The following is a 13765-nucleotide window of genomic DNA, read 5'->3' as shown; positions in this document are numbered from 1 at the left end:
GTAAAGTAAAAAAACACATTGCAAACTCTGGGACGATATTCCACATGCATTTTGAGTCACTATTACTGATGTGGTTGTAATTTTTTTAATGAATTAACCATTTTTAACTATTAAAAAATTAAAATACTAAGTAGCCTTAAAAATATATATTTATATATTTTTATATATGTATATATTTATATATATATATGTATATATTATATATATATATATTTATGTATATATATATATAAAAGAACTGAGGTAGCTGAGAGGGGTGCAACCCCATAAGTGTGTGTGTGTGTGTGTGTGTGTGTGTCTGTGTGTGTATATTTCCACTTTTATGGACAGTTACTTCAGTTACTTCTTAGAAGGGGGAACAAAATACTCACAGGAGGAAATATGAGACAAAGTGTGGAGTGGAAACTGAAGGAAAGGCCATCCAGAGACTGCCACACATGGGGATCCATCCCATGTCACCAAACCCAGTCACTATTGGGAATGCCAAGAGGTGCATACTGATAGGAGCCTAATATAGCTGTCTCCTGAGAGACTCTGCCAGAACCTGACAAATACAGAGGCAGATGCAGCCAACCATTGGACTGAAAGGGGGTCCCCAATGAAGGAGTTAGAGAAAGGACTGAGGTAGCTGAGGGGGATTGCAATCCCATAAGAACAATGGCAACCGACCAGACCCCCCACCACCACCCCCGAGCTCCCAGGGACTAAACCACCAACCAAAGAGTACACATGGAGAGACCCATGGCTCCAGCCACATATGTAGCAGAGGATGGGCCTTGTCGGGCATCAATGGGAGGAGAGGCCCATGGTCCTGTGAAGGCCTGATGCTCCAGTGTAGGAGAATGCAGGAGGGAGGGGGTGGGTGGGTGAGGAGCACCCTCATGGAGGCAGGGGGTGGGGGAATGGGATAAGGGGTTTCTGGAGGGGAAAGCAGGAAGGGGTTTGAAATGTAGAAAAAATATCCAATAAAAAAAATGGGAAAAAAAGAACACTAGAGAACAAATATCTCTAACAGGTTCTAATTAAGAATAAATGGTTCTTTCTTTCTGGAAATGAATCAAAAACTCTATTTAAAAGGGAAAAAGAAAGAAAGAAAACAAATGAGAAAATAGAATCTCATACCCTCAATAAGAACCATGACTTAGAGGATTTCAGAGAACAGTTGGATCACACACAAAAGTAACATTTAGTTAAGTATGATTAAAAGTCTATACATTTCTCATGTTCACAGGCTAGTGCACAAGAGAGAAACCCTTTATCGGCCTCGTCCAGCCAAAAGTACAGAAGTTCGTCTTTTGTGCTTCAATGGGAGAAAGTAAAATTGTTTTCTTTCTGAGCCCTTAGGCCTTTAACTTCATCAAGGTTGGACAAACAACTGAAGGCATAATGTAGTACAGAAAATACATGTTTAAGGCACGGTAGCGCATACCTATAACTTCACGTGGACTATAAAGTCAAAGTCATTTGTAGATGTCTCAGACAAAACGAACAGAGAGGATGCAACTGTTCATGTAATATTTAATAAATGTGAATGAACTTAATGCAGTAGACTTCCTGTCCTTGCCATTCTACCTAATCAATTGCCTTGATCCTTGAGTTAATAAACACTTGATAGAACTTTTATCGTTGACAGAAACAAGCAGTGGACTGTGAGGAGAGGAAGGCCATTTCATCATAAATTTTATCACAGCTGTTATTCCCAGCTACTTTAAAGAGAATGTTTTATTGATTCAGAAAGTCTCGAGGGTGTTAAATAAAAGCCTAGTGAGATAGAAGAGTATGAAGTCATGGCTTCCTGACATTGCTTCACCTCTCTGATATCCTGCTCTTCCCTGTCCAGTCGTAAGTCACAGCTTCCCACTCTGTCACAAACCCCAGCATTTAAGAAAACAATCTCGACTTGTCTGAACGCTCCAGGCCAAGTAAATACGTTCATCCGTTGTAGTGCTTTTTCTGAGACTGTCCCATAGGCTCAGTTGTTTCAATACATGGCTGCCATTTAGCCGTCCTCCTTGGGTAGGTTTGGGACGTGTGTCCAAAGGTCAATGAGGGCAGAATTTGAAGTTTCAAGAGCTGCATGCTACTTCTTTTGCTCTATTTCTGGCTTGGGGCCTAGACGTGAGGTCTCAGCCTACTGCTCCAGCCACCATGCCTGCCTGCCACCATACTTGCCTGCTATGATGGGAATGTACTCTTACGCCTCGAATTTTAAGTTCTTCCCTCTATAGGTTGCCTTGGACATGGTCCTTTTTTACAGCAATGGAAAACTAATACATAAGCTTTTTCTTTAATTTGCCTTTATATCTGTGAACCTAGCAATGGGAACTCTTCTGTATAGCTTACAGTTGATCTTTTCTTATTTAAGTATAGTGTGAACCTCTGAGGCTGTGTTTATTTATACAAATACCTAAATATTGCCCTATACATAATCCACACAAAATTCTAGTGAAATGTAAATACTGAGGTTATGCCTGTTCCTAAGAATGCAAGAAATTTTAAATTCTGTTTCTTCCAGAATGTAGGCAACCTGTATTTTTCATAAATCAATAACACATTTTAAAGCAAATGTTGCTTTTTATTAATATAAAGAAAGGATAGAAGGAACCACACTAGGGCAGAGGCAAATGCTTATGGTTGATAAAGCAATTTATATAGTTATGTTGAGACTAAAATGAAAGGATAATGATATGTTCTAAGAAATGTCATTTACTAAGTGACATGTGACAGAAGGGCTAGAAATAGAGGCAAGGGAACCTAAGATGATGGGTGGATGGCAGTGCCATGCACTAAGAGACTAGGGCCAAGAAGATAAAAGGTTTCATTCAGGACCGGTGGCTACAAACCCCAAAGATTCCAGCAAATCACAAGGTGCCTATTAGAGTCATGTCAGATAACACTAAAGATCTGCTGGTCATAACATGTAAAGAGTCTCATAAGGAACACTGGAATTCACAGAAAAACACGGAACCAATTATAAACCGCCAGGAAAAAAAAAGAGGAAACCGGAAGTCTAACTTAGGTGAGAGGAAACCAAACTCTTAACTTAGGGAAAGTAAGGAAGCAGGTTTCAAGAACAGGTCTAGCCAGAACTTCCTGTAGAATCTGACAGTGCTCTCAGAGATTCTACTCAACGTATTTCACGACCCTAAAGATTTTCTTCTTCTTTCTGCTGGAGCAGTTCAAGTAAAAAATAAATTGAGGGAATCAGTGAGGTTGAATCAGACTGAAAACTATCCTTTTGAAAAGTGCATGGGTAAATCCAGAAGTCAGTTGCCTCATAACTTGATGGGGAGAGGCATTGTGACATCACCAAGATGGATTCCTTTCTTATAAGTGGAAGAAAATGCCAGTTTAGCAGTACTCGATTCTATCACCAGTGAAAGGCCGATACACATTTGCTGATCAGATTTTGTTCTTGCTAATCCTAATGTTTTGTCTTCATGTGACAAATCCATGTGAATAAAAAAAGCAGTTAATTGGCCCCATATTTCCTGTCCCCAGTCCCCAGTCCTTTGGTTATATTTAGCTGAGTCTGATTTCGAGAAATATTTACATGTGTCTTTATGGCTTAAAACAACAAACATGTAAGTGTGGTTGGGAAACAAATGGGGATGTGACAGACAGAGCACTTCTTCTTTTCTCCAACCTTCTAAACTGAAAGAATGGTCTCGAATGGAAATTCTAAGAACAGTTGCCATTTGTCATATAGGTCAGCGTGACCCACTGAGAATTCTTGGGATGGATTAGTTCAAAAACCAAACCTCTCTCCTGACATTATCTGACTTCTCTGGACACTTCACAGTTTGAGGATCTCAAGAAACCAGCTGAGCTCACATGAAGTCACACAGTGTGGATCATGACATAACAATCAGAAGGTCCACCGGGGCGCCCAGGCAGAGGTCCAACCACACTGACAGTTCAGAAAGCAGGTAACTATCCTGAGTTATTTTATTCAAATCCAACACTCAAGAGTTCTCACATTTCCCAATAAAGAACTGATCGCGGCAAGAAAGAACATCTCATCTGCTGCTCTACAAAGAACTCCAAAGGTAAGAGCTCCCCTCATCCCTCCCCAACAGCTCAACAGACTAGATCTGCACTTCAGTTGTTTCCCACCAAAAGGAGGAGTTTCATAGCTCCCAGAAAACAAAACCAAAAATGGATCGATTAAGGAAATACAAAATACATACTTTCGGAGAACCCTTTGTTTACAATCATGACCTTAATTGAACTTAGTCAGTGGAAATTCTCAAGGGTGTGTGTGTCTGCATAAATGTTCTATATTTTAAACTTTGTGGCTTTGCCAGATACTTCAGATGCTAACACTAGTCAAATTTCCCTTTAAGGATATTCTGAAGGGAACTTTTTCCTTGTGATTTTAAGTAGAATGGACCAGGGGTGGTTTTTTTGGCTTAGGAGGAGTCTTGGGTACGTGTCACAGAGTTGTAGGAGAGAATTTATTTTTTCCTACAAAATTGAAAGGCTGCAAGGAGCAGCCCTCAAGTAATGCTGACAAGAACTCTGTTCATTCTGGAGTCGACCTGTCTGTGATTGAGAAGGGAACCCACCATCTGTTCTCCTAGACTGTAAAGTAAAAGGAAAAAGCAGCTGAAGAAAGAGTGAGTTTTCTCCCCGCTGCTTCCTTTATGTTTGGTTATATGGCATTTTTTTTTTTTTTGGCTTTTAAAATTTAAGAATGAGAGTTTTTACAAACTTTCCAGAAAATTCGTAATATAAACTTTTGCTTGGAGGATGTGTGCAAACCGTGAACTCTTAGCACTAAGAGCCGATTGGTACTTCTTTCTTCTTTCTGGGTTTTACAGATTTCTCATTTTGATGAAACTCATGGATGCAGCACAGTGGCAGATAACTGGAATTGCCTCTCTGGGTTTGTGATCTTCCTTAATACAGGGACATGCTTATTTTCATAAGAGGGGGGGGGAGGGGAAATAGTCCAAGTCTTTATTCTGTATAATTTATTTGAGTGAATAACGTTATTGTGGGGATGTTTCATGACTGAATTTCTCATACAGAACATGTTAAAGTGTTTAAGTACAGGACCCATGTTAAAGCCTTTGTGTAAATAAGGTAAACAGAAGCCTGTTTTCTAGAAGAATCTTAATTCTCTCCAAAAGTGGGCATTGAGCAATTTCCTAATCTGTTCCCAAGGACAGAAGTAAAATGACTCCGTGTCCCACCCACATAAGTAAGTATATGAAGCACTGCATCCGAAGTGCTATTTTTTGACATTAAGATTCCATTATTTAGGCAAAATGTGCTCGTCTCTCTCCATTTTTAGCCATACCTCTTTGGTACCTGCCATCCATTAGAAGGCAAACTCAGCATGCTGACTGTTTTGGAGTATAGAAGTGTGGGAGCTTAAAACATCAATAAAATGTGTAATTCTTGCACCTATAATGAAAGAAAGGCATTGAGTGGCTTTGGCCACTATTTCAGATTTACAACACTGTCATGTGTAAATCCTTGCAAACTTAACACAAATCGCAGACAAGATATTTCTAAGGATGTATGTTAAGATAAATGGCTGAAATCACAAGCCAAATCGCTTGATGGGGAAGGTATACTCACGTCTGCTTTCTGGTTCTATAGATGTCTCATGCTGACATTAGCTGAATGCCAGTTCTGTCTAATGAAATGGCACCTCATTGGTAAACTTTCCTCTCATTCCTAACACGGTTGCTCACAGCAGTATTTTGAGTAAAGATTTAATTTAGATTAGGCAAACCTAAAGTATTTCCTACTTATTATACTGAAAGTATGTGTTTTTATAGAAAACTTTAATACTTTATAGAAAGTATGTGTTTTAGGAAAGCGTTGATTATTTTGATGGTTTTCAATACAGGCAGCATGGAATCAGCTATCAGTTAAACTAAGCTTGCATTTCATTGCTCTTATAAATAGCATGTGCCTGTCTGCTTCTTAGGTAACCACCGGAAGGACCTTTACAGAGGATAGGGAGTGAATGAGGAATGTTTCCCTCAAAGTACCGCGAATCCTCTTAAAATTATCAGCTCAGAAGTGTACGCACTACCCAATCAGATCACAGTGAGCTTATTTGTGACTTACAAACTCTTCTCAGAATAACAATAATGAATTGGATGATGTGGGGGCATTCAGGGCAAAGCTGCTAGAGATCCTGAATGGGACAACATAAGACCCCTTCCAAATAATATGCCCTGGTAACTTATGTTATTTCCATCAGTTGCCTCTTTGGCCCCGGCTGTACATCTCCCTTTGTTTGTCTGATGCATTCTCAAACCTCATACAAGCCAACTAATTTCTTCCCTTTGCTTCAAATAGTATGTTCCTCAGGTATACTCCTTTAAAAAGATATCATGATCCACCTCGTGACTCAGCCCAGACACAGGATAGAATCCTTTTTGCTTCTCTTACTCCCATCTTCTTTCACTTGTTAACATTAGCCCTTCAACAAACCCCTCTGCCTCTAGCAGAATGAATAACTCCCCCCACCCTACCCCCAACTCCGTCAACTTCTTGTTGAGTCCTCATGAGCCCAATCCCCACTCATGACAGTTTTGCATTCCAAGTAGGTTCTGGGGATGCTAACATTATTGGTCTACAGGCCTCATTGAAGGGCAACGATAACTCTTGGACTGGATGGCTGGTGCTCAAAGAGCAGAGCATCTCTGGTGGTCCTTAGCACTAGACGTTAAAAAGAGATGAACACCTTAACCAGGTTTTTCTGTAGTGCTGCACTGGCGTAATCTAATTGATGAGTAGATGAGTTGATAATACATGAATGAACAGACTATAGGTAGATATAAAGTCCTGTGTCTATAAAAAGAAAGATTTAATACTCTTGTCAAAAGTGTTAGCACTCTTAAAAATTGTTAGCAATCCTATACTGACATGCAATTCAGTTGATGCTGCTGTGGGCAGAGGGTTAAATTCCTGCCAGTATAGAACTAATAATGCTTCTAATATGTGCATGTTCTCTACACATAAAGGTTAACATTTCTTTAGCAGCTACGTGATGTAACTGTCACTTGGGAAAATGTAAATGCAGTTGACACTAGGCTGCTATGCAGTCTAAATTAAGATTCTGTTTTTAAAGCGATTTCTAGTTCAACAATTAAATTACACATGCTTGTTTATTCCAGGAACATTTTTATAATTATACTGTGACAGAAGCTTCTAACCTTTGATCAAAAAATGTTCTAATCTGAACAGCTGTACTTTAATTTTATCCAATACTTTTCTGATGGTCAGATTAAAAATTTTAAAACTCTCTGACCTCAGTTAAGAAGCTTAACATCAGAGCGTGTGTTATTCTAACTTTTTAAAAATATTGATGTAATGGAAATTTAACTTATTCTACTTAATTTCAGTCAAAGTGATACTGTTAAATACCATTACAAATACCATGTCAATGATGTCTAATGTTATTTTAAAGAAAACCCTTTAAAATCCTAGTCCAACTTAAGTTTATTTTAACAACTATCCAGAAGGCTATAATTAAAAGCACAAAAAATACTTTGAAACTATTCACTACAAGTCAACAAATATTTCATGTGAGGAGCTGCAATTAAATAGTTTGGGCCTTATAACTACTGACCCTCATGTTGCAGCTGCCATGAAGGCAAAGCAAGACTGCTCCATGAGCATAGCTACATTCCACTACAACCAGCCAGCATGCTGTGCATGAGTGTGGCTTCTCTCCACTGCAACCAGCCAGCATGCTATGCATGAGTGTGGTGTAACTTGACACCGCAATACATTGTGTTAAGTCATGTGTGCACGACTGCCTTCCACTGTAACTGGAGAGTTTGATAATAAAGTTCATGGGTATGGCTGAATTTTAATAACAACTTCATTTAGGAAATTGAATTTGAACTTTATATATTTCAAAATGTTATAATTTCTGTCATTTAGAAATATAAACAGTATATTCTCAAAATGTTATGTTATGATTTCTGTCATCTAGAAATATAAACAGTGTATTCAGGGCTCAAGACATACAGACAGGTGGGGCCGAGCTTTGGCTGAAGTTGCAGACTTCTCTAGAGCCTCAACCTAGGCACTCTATCTGCCTGAGTTCCAGAAGCTTCTGTGGACATACACATACATGTGCTTTTTCATAAGAAATGGCAGGTAGTTTTCATCTAATGCTGAGATATTCTAACATAAAACTGACTAAGGAAACTTTTTGAATACTATACAGAAATGTCCTTTGTCTACCATATATGACTATTAAAATGTATATTTACCACTCATTCATGTCATTACTCATTTCGTCATAAAAACATTGATTAATACACATAAATTACATTATACATGAAAATTCAGATACTCTAGATCCACAAAATGTAATTCATTATGCCTAAAGAAAAATTAAGTTGAACTCCAAGAATACTTTAAATATAAATTAATGATTATTCTAAGAAATCTCTTTGGGATATATATATATATATATATATATATATATTGTTTAATTTGCTCATTTTGATTGCCTGGTGGCTCATGTTTGCCTAGTGGTGCATGGCTTTAATCCAAACACTCAGAGGCAGAGACAGGTGGATCTCTATGCATTTGAAGCCATTCTGGTCTGCATTTTGAGTTCCAGGACAGCCATAGCTGCATAGTGAGGCCCTGCCAAAAAAATTAATTAGTTTTTGGGGGAATTTTTTTTTTTACTATTTTTAGGTTACATTTTTATAGTAACCAGTATAAAAAGAGAACAAATGTTCTCTCATACATGTTTCTCACATAATAATTTGGGTGAAAAGATCTTAAATGTAATACTTTCATACCCTTGATTCTTCTTTCTCAATATATACATTCTCCCGAAGTTAGATAAGCATGAAGCCACATATTTTGTACTGTATATGTACATTTGGAATTTTCACTTCCATGTTTGTCTTCTTGAACTTATGAAACAATCAAAATTAGACACAGCTATAGTATATGGATCAATTTATTACCCACTTTATTATTGTTAATTAAAGCTGTCTTAAGAGCACAATTGTGTGAAGAAGAAGGATTCACTCTTGCCATGAGCCTCACTTTTGCCCAGAGTGTAGACATAGGCAGAGCACCTTCATAATCTGGGAAGATACTGAGAGCTGTTTGCAGGAAAGGCAGCACAGCAAGTTCAGGGCACCTGAGTCCTCAGCAAAGTAAATGAGAAGTGCACCATGTGGGAGCACTTAGAGTTGAAGTAACTTGGGGAATATAGAATGGGGAATTTTATCCTCAGTGCTTCCAAATGAGAGAAATTCATGCAAAAGAAGAGAATATGGAAGGATAAATCTTCTCTTACAGAATCTTTAATTTAAAAAAAAATGCAGTCTTGGTCTGTTTTAAATATTAGTCACATGTGAAAATTGTTGAAGCAACAAACAAGATAAAAATTTAAGTTAATGTAATTGATCTGCTTTTCCAATACTCTCTAAAGTTGGCCAAGAAGCAAACTGTGGCCTAGGTTGTAGTGGAGTGTGAAGCTGAGCTTTTAAGGCCTATAGAAACAGTTTTACCTGTGACCGTCTGTTGTTATACAGGTATGGACAAGGAGACTGCTATCTATAAGCCCTTCTACCACTCTGCTCCATTGTAATATACCTCTCATTGTAATACCCCTCCATTCTATAGCCTGTGGCTGCAGCTTCCCTCAGCTTCAGATACTGTTTCTGACTCTTTGTACTATTCAGCTTTTAAAACGTAACTCTGAATTTTACCTAGAGTTTCTAAAAATTTTTGTGGCCTCCCCGGCCACCTTTTACATACCTCAAAGCATTTTCAAGGAGGCGCTTTCCTTTATTCTCACACTCCATTTCATCTACAGATATTACTGGGGACCCAGAATTGTACATCAGTGATGGACTGTGCTGAGCCTTGGTGTTTCATTATAATAGTAATATCCTAAATTAAGACAAGGCTCAAGAATAGTACACCTGGATCTTGAAGTACATTGATTACCATCTTTCTGAGGAACCACTGCCTAACTGATTTCTTAGTGGCTGTAGAAGTTTGCACTCTCACCAGCAATGGATGAGTGTTCCCCGTGTTAGGAACCTGACTGAAAACAGGTTTTACTTTGCACTTTTCTGCAGAACAGGAAAGACTATTAACTAGAGAAGATGAGAGGTACAGGTGCTACTCTTCTGAGAGCCATGATCCATAGTCTAAAAGAGAAATGGAGGAAAGATGTTATGTCTCTGTCCTGGTTTAGTTTCTATTGCTATAATAAATACTATGACCAATGCTGAGGATCAACTCTGCCTAATCTTTGAGAGGTAGAACAGATACAAATTAAAACTGCACTTTCAACATTGTTCTCCACTTAGTATTATCATTAGGATCAACGAATTTTAGACTCACCAGAAAAGAGTTTACAGCTACTGATTGGTGTTATCGCCACTCTACAGGCTGTGGTTGTATTATTCTTAGTCACATTCTGGTGGGAAGTAGACCACACACCACATTATTTTGTCTGATGAGTCAGAAATGAGAGCAAAACCCATTTTTTGTGCCTTCCTTCCAATAGCCACAGTAATCCAATAATTATCATAATAAACAAAAACAAATATTGGCTTGAACTGAAGGTTGGATGGGACTTGTGTTTTCTTCTGAAGATAATTATTTCACTTGGTACAGCTGCCAGCAGGTTGGTTTCCGCCGTGGAGCAAACCTCTGCATTTACGGGTAGGATGCTGTTACCTGACAGTAATTAAAACCTGGAGAGGGGTGCAGACAAGCAGCTTTTTTTTTCTATTATCAGAAAATAGATCTGTAATGAAAGCCATCATAAAAAGAAAACAGCACAAAGTAAATTAAGTAAATTATCTCTCTATTAAGTGCCAGGAACCTAAACTATACTGAGTTGAAACCTTTTTGGTAGCTACTACGTCATCTTTGGAAGGAAGGAAGGAAGGAAGGAAGGAAGGAAGGAAGGAAGGAAGGAAGGAAGGAAGGAAGGAAGGCAGGCAGGCAGAAAGAAAGAAAGAAAGAAAGAGAGAGAGAGAGAGAGAGAGAGAGAGAGAGAGAGAGAGAGAGAGAGAAAGAAAGAAAGAAAGAAAGAAAGAAAGAAAGAAAGAAAGAAAGAAAGAAAGAAAAAAAGAAAGAAAGGAGTGAGTGTGTTCCTCTGAACCCAATTTTCCCATTTGTTAGAGAAGAAAAACAAAGTGCAACAAACTAAGGAATTCAAACGGTCCCTTGCCCTCCGCCCCCAGTTCCCAGACTCAGCTCCCAGACGGGATCTGTGAAAGGGTGTTCCCAAGCTTGCTTTAGGGGAATGGAAAATAAATCGAGCACTAAGAGACTGCTGTCTCAGCCTTGCGTGCCACTCAAGGAGTCTCCAGACAAGACTCGCGCTCCCCTCCCGACTTGCCCTTTTCCTTCCATTTCTCTTTCTCTTCCTCTTTGCCCTGAGGGCTAAACATTTTTATATAGCATTGCATGACATATTAATTCGCTATGTAACTAATTTGCTGAGGAGGCAATGAGCTCACCGAAGGTGAAGTGGAGTAGCAATTTGTGTGAGGTGACCCCAACGGTAACAAGTGTAAGGCAGTCAGTCAGTAGCATCTAACTTGATCTGATCTGAACAGAAACCTCTCATTCTTAGCCCCTTAGTTAACTAAGCTTGGGCTTCGAAAGATCATACATGGGAATTTTGTAATGAAAAGCAAAGCTCATTCAAGTAAATGTAGTTAACAATGTAATGCTGTTCTATTAAATATTTGAAATTTTTGATTTAAAGTTGCGTTCAAATTTCAGAGACAGCACTAGAAGGAAGACCTAAGGTATGGTAGATGCCTTCTTTGTGGCTTAGTTCCCATGTGTAACATGGCAATGTTAAAGTGAACTGAGTTTTTACATTCCGTGCTCACCACCAAGAGACTGCGTGCAGATATGTGTTGAGATTTGATTTAAAAAATTGAGACCGGCAATTCCTGCATGTGATACAAAGTCCCAAAGCTATGAAAGGCTCTCCTGAGAAAAGAAAACCATGTCTTCCTACATTATCATCACAATGCCTCGTGTGTTTTTTAAGTAAATTCTTAGTTGATGGAAAGCAGGGTAAATTTTGAGTAAATTCCAAAGTTACGGAACCATTATGGTGACAGATTACAGACAACACACAAATACTTAAATATTTTGTCACTATTGCTATCTATACATCCTGTATTTCCCAAGTGGTTTCCTTCTCAACATTTCTTTGGATTTCTATAACTGGTAATTTTTTATGATCTGTATTAGATTTTTTATTGGATATTGTTATTTACATTTCAAATGTTATTCCCTTTCCTGGTTTCCCAGCCATAAGCCCCCTATCTCATCCCCCTCTCCTTCTTCTATAAGGGTGGTCCCACTCCCCAACCATCCCCACTGACATTCACCTACACTGGTGGGGTCCAGCCTTGGCAGGACCAAAGACTTCTCTTTCCATTGGTGCCAACAAGGCCATCCTCTGCTTCATATGCAGCTGGAGCCATAGGTCTGTTCATGTATAGTCTTAGGGTAGTCGTTTAGTCCCTGGGAGCTCTGGTTAGTTGGTATTGTTGTTCTTATGGGATTGTAAGCACCTTCGGCTCTTTCAATCCTTTCTCTAATTCCTCCAATGGGAGTCCCATTCTCAGTTCAATAGTTTGCTGCCAGCATTCGCCTCTGTATTTGACATGCTCTGGCTGCGCCTCCCAGGAGACAGCTCTATCAGGCTCCTGTCTATAACTGGTAATTTTAAGATAACCTGGTACATGTTAGCTAATTTGTTCTCTTAATATATCAAAAATTCTACATTGAAAGACATATTACAGATATGTTTTGCCAAGTATGTGTTTACATTTTGTCAATATACATATTATTGTCAAAATACCTGATACAATGCTGATAGTGCATTGTTTTGTATAGCCATCCCTCCACAACATGGAAACTGGCAGCTGAGATTAAACTTTGCCATCTATTTGAAAGTTCATGCCTATAACAAGGAGTACAAGTGTCATATGATGAACCCTTCCTCATCCCATAGGTGCCTGGGGCTGGGACCTCCCCAGGTCTGTGCAGAGCTGGAAACCGTTCTGGTTATCAGAACTTAGCCTTGTGCTGCTTAGTCCTCTGCCGACTCGGGAAGAGTCTGAAGGCTGCAGGGCCCACCATTTTTGAAGTAGAATGAAAGATATGACAGTGAATCTGTAATGCATACATTTATTTTATCTCTCAGCAAATGTCCTGTCAGACTTGAACAAAGGTAGAGTTTTAAATTCTATCACTTAGCACATATAGCCAGAGGAAGAGAAATAAGAAATCTGAAGGCTTCATAGGAACAACTACAACTACAAGATACACTTCAGACAGGAAGGAAATGATGACATCATCCCCCACAGAGCATTCCAAGGCTGGAGGCCGCATGATCTATTTTGAGGGCCTTGAAAAATCTGGTAAAGTAGAAATATATAAAAAGGAACTTTTATTCACCTGATGTAACTGTCCTCTTAGAGCCTGACCTGGACCTAGACCGGGAAACCTCTAGGCTCTGTACTGTTGGGGTCCAGGAATCGCCTCAGAAAACACACACAAAAACAGCAATCTCAGTCAGATAGGGATAGTTTATTGAGCATAACCCCCAGCACTGGTCAACCAGGGCCATGGTTCATATTCAGGAACTGAACCACGACACGGGGTTAAGATTTTACAGGGTTTTTAAGCCCAAAATATACAAACATCTGTGCCAAGTTATTTTACCAGTCAGGATTTAGAGATAAGAGATTTCCTTGGGAACATGTCT

At 39.0% G+C, this 13765-nt stretch overlaps 1 protein-coding gene across 1 annotated transcript in view; it reads left to right on the top strand.

The window, feature by feature from the left end:
* The first annotated feature begins 3933 nt into the window (after positions 1 to 3933).
* Positions 3934 to 13765, top strand: part of Fhl5 (four and a half LIM domains 5) — a 35739-nt gene continuing 25907 nt past the window's right edge. The window contains exons 1-2 of the mRNA XM_032909014.1: positions 3934 to 4049; positions 4824 to 4888. The gene's annotated coding sequence lies outside the window, so the exon portion shown is untranslated. The remainder of the gene's footprint in view (positions 4050 to 4823; positions 4889 to 13765) is intronic.

Source organism: Rattus rattus, chromosome 1 (genome assembly GCF_011064425.1).
Source record: "Rattus rattus isolate New Zealand chromosome 1, Rrattus_CSIRO_v1, whole genome shotgun sequence".
In the NCBI taxonomy this organism is placed as follows: Eukaryota; Metazoa; Chordata; class Mammalia; order Rodentia; family Muridae; genus Rattus; species Rattus rattus.
The sequence above is the reverse complement of the archived record's forward strand: the minus strand, read 5'-3'. Positions and strand labels throughout refer to the sequence as shown.